Here is a 6,000-nt window from a genome sequence, read left to right on the forward strand (position 1 = left end):
TTCTAGTTACCGGAGAAAGAAGCTGTGTGTTAGCCCAGCATGTAGTAAACAGGAGAAGGACAGACCCCTTTTTAAAGCTAGCTTGTCCAACAGAACAGAATCAGGATTTTTTTCCCCCCTGTGTTTTTGCTCTTGAATTTCAAGGTGAATGATCTCATCAAATAACTTCTGTAGGTGAGTAAATAGCCTAGCCAGCATGAGACTGAGAGGACAAGATTCAACTGATCACAACATGAGGCAGATTTGAGGTTTTGAACTGAGTAAGGTTGGAAATGTGTGAGAATTTCCTTTAATGTCATTTGGGGGCAGGGTTTTGTTCAGCAGCTGCTCCATGGCAGGTCCAAATAGCGAAAAATTTTCCAAGGATAAAGATTAAAAGCCTAGATACCACACTGAAGGGCTCTGTGAATCCAATTAGATGGAGAGACGCATAGAATAAAATCAGTGTTTAAGGCTTTATGTGGAAGAAAGATGGAAGTGATGTTACCCATGGGGCAATTAGACACGTGATCAGACACACACAACAGCAGATGTTTTGCACATGCAAATAGATGCATCAGCAAGTTTTATGAATGCCTTCTGTGCAGCCCCTTTGAAAATGTGGCCCACCATAGCTAGGATTTTGATGTCATTTCTTCCCCCATTTCTGGGAACAGGACTGCCAGAAAACATCTTGCTTAATGGATACCTAATTATACAGGTGAGAAGGATTGGCTTTCTATGCTCTCAGGTGTAAAAATCAGCTGACTGCAATAGAGCTGTTCCTAGTTTACAACAATTTTACAACCGTATGCAAGCTCAGAATCACTGCCCAGCTTTCCCGTAAGTTATGATGCCAAGGGTTTTTCATGAAAGTTTAACACTTACAAATTTGTCATGACTCATGCTGTTGAAGAACTGAAACCAACTATACTGTAATAACATCCAGATCCCAAACCCAGTGCATCAGTAGCTTATTTTAAAAGTAGCATGTTGTTTAGAAAATAGTGAAAGGGTTAAAAATGTCTACTTATGTCACTTAGGAATTCAGTGACAAAGCAGAATGACTGTGATTTACACACCCAGAGTGTAGGAGATAGAGATGCAAGAGAAAAAAGCACTTAGTAAGTTAGTAAGAGGTACAAGATTTAGAGGCATCTGCCTTGCCATTAACTGCTTTTCTTTGCTGCCCCCTCACTCCACTGTGTTTGCATTTACGTGACAAGTGTGTACCTGCTGAATTTTATTGGCTTATATTAAGAATTTCTGACCCCGTGGCCTGAAACTAGTAAGACTCTGGTCATATCAACACAGGTGTAAATTCAGATTACCTCCAATGAAGTCAGAGTTGCTTTGGATTGGCACCAGTGGCATGGGTATCAGAATCTGACCCCTTCTGAGATAGCAGAAAGCAGCACGGCAACCTCTGACTTTAGCACTGCTTGTTACCCTCTGTTTCTCACTGTAATTTGCCTTACACTTGACAGTACCTCTTGGGAAGAAAGGCTGAGAAAGTCATTAGGCTCTTAAGGGAGATTCAAACTGCAGAAGAAAGCAGATTGAAAAGGCAAAAATGAGCCTCTGGGTGGGGGGCGGGGGAAGAGAGAGAGAAAGAGAGTAATTCAAAAACCATCTCTCAAATGCACCTTTGCTAATGAGTGTAATCTCACATTACCGGCAAAACACAACAGCTTGTCAGAGCAATCCAATCTATCTCCAGGATAAAGTGGACCTGAACAGCACAGGCTGGACAAAACCACGTATCAGAAATCAAGAGTCATCAACCAGCCTCTCATAGGCCTGAGAGTTAGGAGACCAACGTTTGGCTCTGCCAGACTCAGTTTGCAGGATAGTCACGTCTCTGTTCTGTGCTCAGTTTCCACTTCCCTAACTTGTGGAGAATACTACTAACGGTGCTTCATTAAGGTAAGAAGAAAACAGCTTTTAAGAGTGCTATAGAGTTGTGCAGTATTATTATAACTGTCATAAGATGACAAGTACATTCCACCTGTAATAGGGTCCCACCCCAGGGGTGGCTGTGACAGCCCCCCAGCCCCTGTCACCTTTACTTTCTTTGTTAGAGCAATCTCCCGTTTGCTTGCCTGCCATACCTTGATGCAATTATGGCTTTAGAAAAAGGGAGGCTGCCCCAGGGCTCCCCAAGCAAGACCTCATTCTCATGAACGCAAGTGTCCATGCTCATCGCCTTAAGGGCTAATTTACATGGCCTCCTCATCTCCCCTTATAGTCACATCCAAGCCTTGCAGGTGTTACCAATCATTGGGCATGTTAAGCCCCTTCATCCAATCCAGCCACTCCCTCATCCATTAGCCTTCAGCCCCAATGTCAGCTCCAATCAATGTTGGCCCCTAAACCTGGAACAGTCTCCAGCACTGTTGGGGCTTCCAGCCCTGGTGCCTTTAACCATCTCAGTCCCTCCTGGACTTGGGCCTCTGTACCTCAAACAATTTCAGCCTATTTTGGGTTTAAGCCTGCATCCTCTACCCCTCCTGGGCTCAGGCTTTTGTCTCTTGAACTATACCTACAACTCCTTCCCAGTCCCTCAAGGGCCCAGGTCTGCATTCTCTGCCTCTCCTGGGCCCATGCCTCATTACCTCCAACAACTCCATGCCTCGCAGGCCACGGGCCCCCTGGCCCTGCTGGCTCTCACTCTTCAGCTGTGGCCCTGCTCCTTGGCCTTCGCCCCTATCCATCAGGCCCTAGCTCCATTCCCGGCCAGTTGAGACCAACCTCCACTGTCCCTACAGTCTCAATCCCTGAACCACCAGTCTCACCTACCCCAACTCAGGTGTTAATCAGAAGCCTTGCTGCAGCCCTTCTACTCAGGAGCACCTCACTCCATGGTCTCCAGGATCAGATCACCTGCCCAGCTCAGGCCCTGGGTTTATATCCTGCAAGCCCAGCACCTTTTAGGTCACATGGCTTCTCTAACTGTCCTCTGCTTCAACTGCAGCTTGCTTCTCCTGCAGCCTTTCCTTAAAGTAGCAGGAGCACCAACTCCCTGCTTTACCACCCTCTCCAGTCACTGAAAGATTTGTACAGTCCACCTTTCAAAGTCTCAAGCCATGTTGGGGGGCTTCCATTTCGTCTCTTGGGAGAACATACAATAGCTTAATACATTTCAGCGTCAGCAAGTTACAACTGATGCATAGCTCTAATTTATCTTTCCTTAATTTGATGCCATGACTGGCATCCCTATTTCCCTCTTCACTTCCCAACAGCCCCGTTTCCTTCTTGTGGTTCAGACAGCTTCAGACTGTGATCGTGGCGCGCTAAGCCAGGCTGGAACGTCTATGCTGACATTTGGAAGCGGATCCAGGGCCTCAATTGGGACAGGGATCACAGCAGATCTACCCAGCCTGCACTGCCACCTTTACATCTCTCTGAACAAAACAGTGCTAGGGTTACGCACTAGCAACTCTGTTCCTCCACGCCCCTGCATCTTCCTTCGATGACAGTGGCCAATCAGCTATTCTTGCAGACAGCAGAAATTTCCTCTGCTTGGAAACAGAAAGGCAAAAAGATAACTGGGTACAGCCAGCTGAGCCAGCTGCAAAATACATTTTACACAGATCATGATCCGCACCAGAATGAAAATGGGGGAAGAAGCAGAGAGGAGTGAGGGAGGGCTGGGATCGACAGGAGTGATTCATTTGGGGAATAAAAGGGGTAGCTGAATCAAAGCTAGGACAGTTGGAAGGACCGTGTCTCTCATTTACAAAGATCCCTTTGCACATGTCTAAGTACCTTAACAGGCATTTAATTGTAAGCAGCTAAGCAGACCAAATGGGAACTAAAATCATCACACTATCGTATCCCTTGGGTTTTTCTCTCACTCTCCTCATATGCTTAAGTACATTGTTGAGTCTGTGCCTGGAAAAGCAATGATGGAGAGAGAGATAAGGAGGAAAGCTGGACAGGATTGGGAATGGGGGAGGGTAAAAAGGCATTTGACGGAGGAGGGAGAAGAAAAGCGGAGTGAAGACATGCACAAAGGAATAAGGAAAGCTGTTGAGTACAATCAGTAGGCTCAGGAAGAAAGGCAGGTTTTGAAAGAGCCAGAGAGAGGACAAGAGGAAAAACGAAACACTGAACACAGCAGAAAAATTAATCTAAGGGGAACTGAAAAATCCTGAGGAAAGAGACTGATAAATTCAGAACAAAGAAAATATGGAGAGAAGGGGCGGGGGTGGGGAGGAACCCACAAGACAATGAGTAAAATCACATGAGAATGATTTCATAGATACTGAAGTGTTACAAGAAAGTCCCAGAAAGCTCATCTGCTGTGTGGAGACAGCCAGAGGCAAGAGTGGGTGGGAGGATCTGCTTGTACATGAGCATAGGATCCCACTGTTGTTATTCTTCAAACACCTGCTTTTGTAGAAGTGGGGAGTGATTTGTGGCTGTAATAAAATCTATTCTCTAAATATTGATCTTAAAGGCTTGGCGAGTTTTTTCAGATGATAAATTACTTATGTTACTCTGGCATCTTCCTTTCCAAGTATACTTGGTGTTAATTAAGCCTCAGGACCTGCCTGTATTCTCACCCTTTCACAGAGAGGGAAACTGAAGCAGAGAGAGATGAACTGAAGTCAACCGGCCAGGGTCACAGGATTCCTCCAGCAGCTTCTATACCCCTTGCCTTTGCCTTGTCTATTCCTATTGTAAGAGACCAGGACTGCTTACTACGCTCTCCGTATTGTGTTCACCATAAAAAGGGCCATGCCTGGTTGGTCCATAGGCACTGAAATAGTAAACTCAATTAATAATAAGAGCTGGGATCAAATCCCTCTAAGGACACCCACTTCTCCCATCTGCTCTTGTTTGTATCCAAAGGAGAATGGCACTGATGGTGCTGGAGAGCTGTGTTAGGTCTGGCGCCATATGAGAAAACTCTTTCCTTGCCGACATTTAAAAGGCTGACTCTGAAATGGTTTCTGATTTCAGCCTGTTTTTCCAGGGACACTGGAAGGTGATGATCTGCACTTGCGTACAAGCCTGTAAGAGGTAGAAAAGTGAAGCAGTCCTCAACCCCTGCCTATGAATACCTCCCTTTTTCCTTTTTTCACCGCCTGCTCACCTCCTCTCCCAGCATATTTTGGAGCAGCTCAATTAAAGGGAAAAGTGGTAGCTAGAGTAATTTTCCATGGAAGCAGAGAACAATTGATCTCTGCCTGGTTTTTCATCCTCAAAATGCTTCCCTCCAGCAGTTTATGTTAATCTGCTACATACAAAAGCGACATGCAAGCACAGGCCAGTTCAGTCTTGCTCCACCCTCCAGTCCAAAGGAGTCTAGGTGCGGGAGATGGGGCGGTGGAGTGGATCGGCGAGGGGGGAGGGTATGCTAATGTCATCACGTGGGGCTGGCTCCAGCTCCTTTTTCTCTGCATGTAAAGTATGCCTGAAACCAATAAATGTCTGAGTCATCATTATGCAGTCACAACACAATCCTAGCACAGAGAGAACATGCCCAGCCGCATTTCTTTTTTTTACAGGAAAACGTATATGTGAGGTAGGTTGTTCCTGCCTTCTCTCTGGAAGAGGGGGCGTGCGAAGATGAGAGTGAATAAAATGCTGACCTGCAGCATGAACTCCCGAGGCGGCAGTGGCAGGCTTCCTTTATTATGGTTTCACATTTTCATTGCAGTAATGCCTGGAGGCCTTGGACAGGTCAGTTCTGTGCTATCCACAAGCCTTGCCCAAAGCTGCAGAAGCTATTGACAAACTACACAACACTACAGCAGCACGGGAAGTGTAGAAACTCAGTGCTGATGATTAGGGCTGTGCAAAGCTTCGGGTCATGATTCGATTCAGAGGAGATTTGGCCCGATTCGGTGGCCGAATCTCTGAATCTGAATCGAATCAGGGGACTGATTTAAAGGTCCGAATTGATTCAATGCTCTCTGAATCTTCGGCAAAGATTCAGAGAGCTTTGATGATTCAGGCAGTCTCCCATGGCTGCAGCAGGGAGCTGGAGTTGACTCAGAGCTGGTAAGTACT

General features: G+C 46.1%; 1 protein-coding gene across 6 annotated transcripts in view; it reads right to left on the bottom strand.

The window, feature by feature from the left end:
- JSRP1 (junctional sarcoplasmic reticulum protein 1) overlaps positions 1 to 6,000 on the bottom strand; it is a 67,300-nt gene that overhangs the window by 34,507 nt on the left and 26,793 nt on the right. For 3 of the 6 annotated variants that reach the window (XM_019513340.1, XM_019513333.1, XM_019513334.1), the window contains exon 1: positions 2,779 to 2,978. The exons of 1 other annotated variant lie outside the window; for it this stretch is intronic. The gene's annotated coding sequence lies outside the window, so the exon portion shown is untranslated. Of the gene's footprint in view, positions 1 to 2,774; positions 2,979 to 6,000 lie in introns of those variants that run through there. 2 more of the 6 variants (XM_019513335.1, XM_019513339.1) reach the window with 2 other exon arrangements.

Source organism: Gavialis gangeticus, unplaced genomic scaffold (assembly GCF_001723915.1).
Source record: "Gavialis gangeticus isolate Ggan-Ray unplaced genomic scaffold, GavGan_comp1, whole genome shotgun sequence".
Classification (NCBI taxonomy): domain Eukaryota; kingdom Metazoa; phylum Chordata; order Crocodylia; family Gavialidae; genus Gavialis; species Gavialis gangeticus.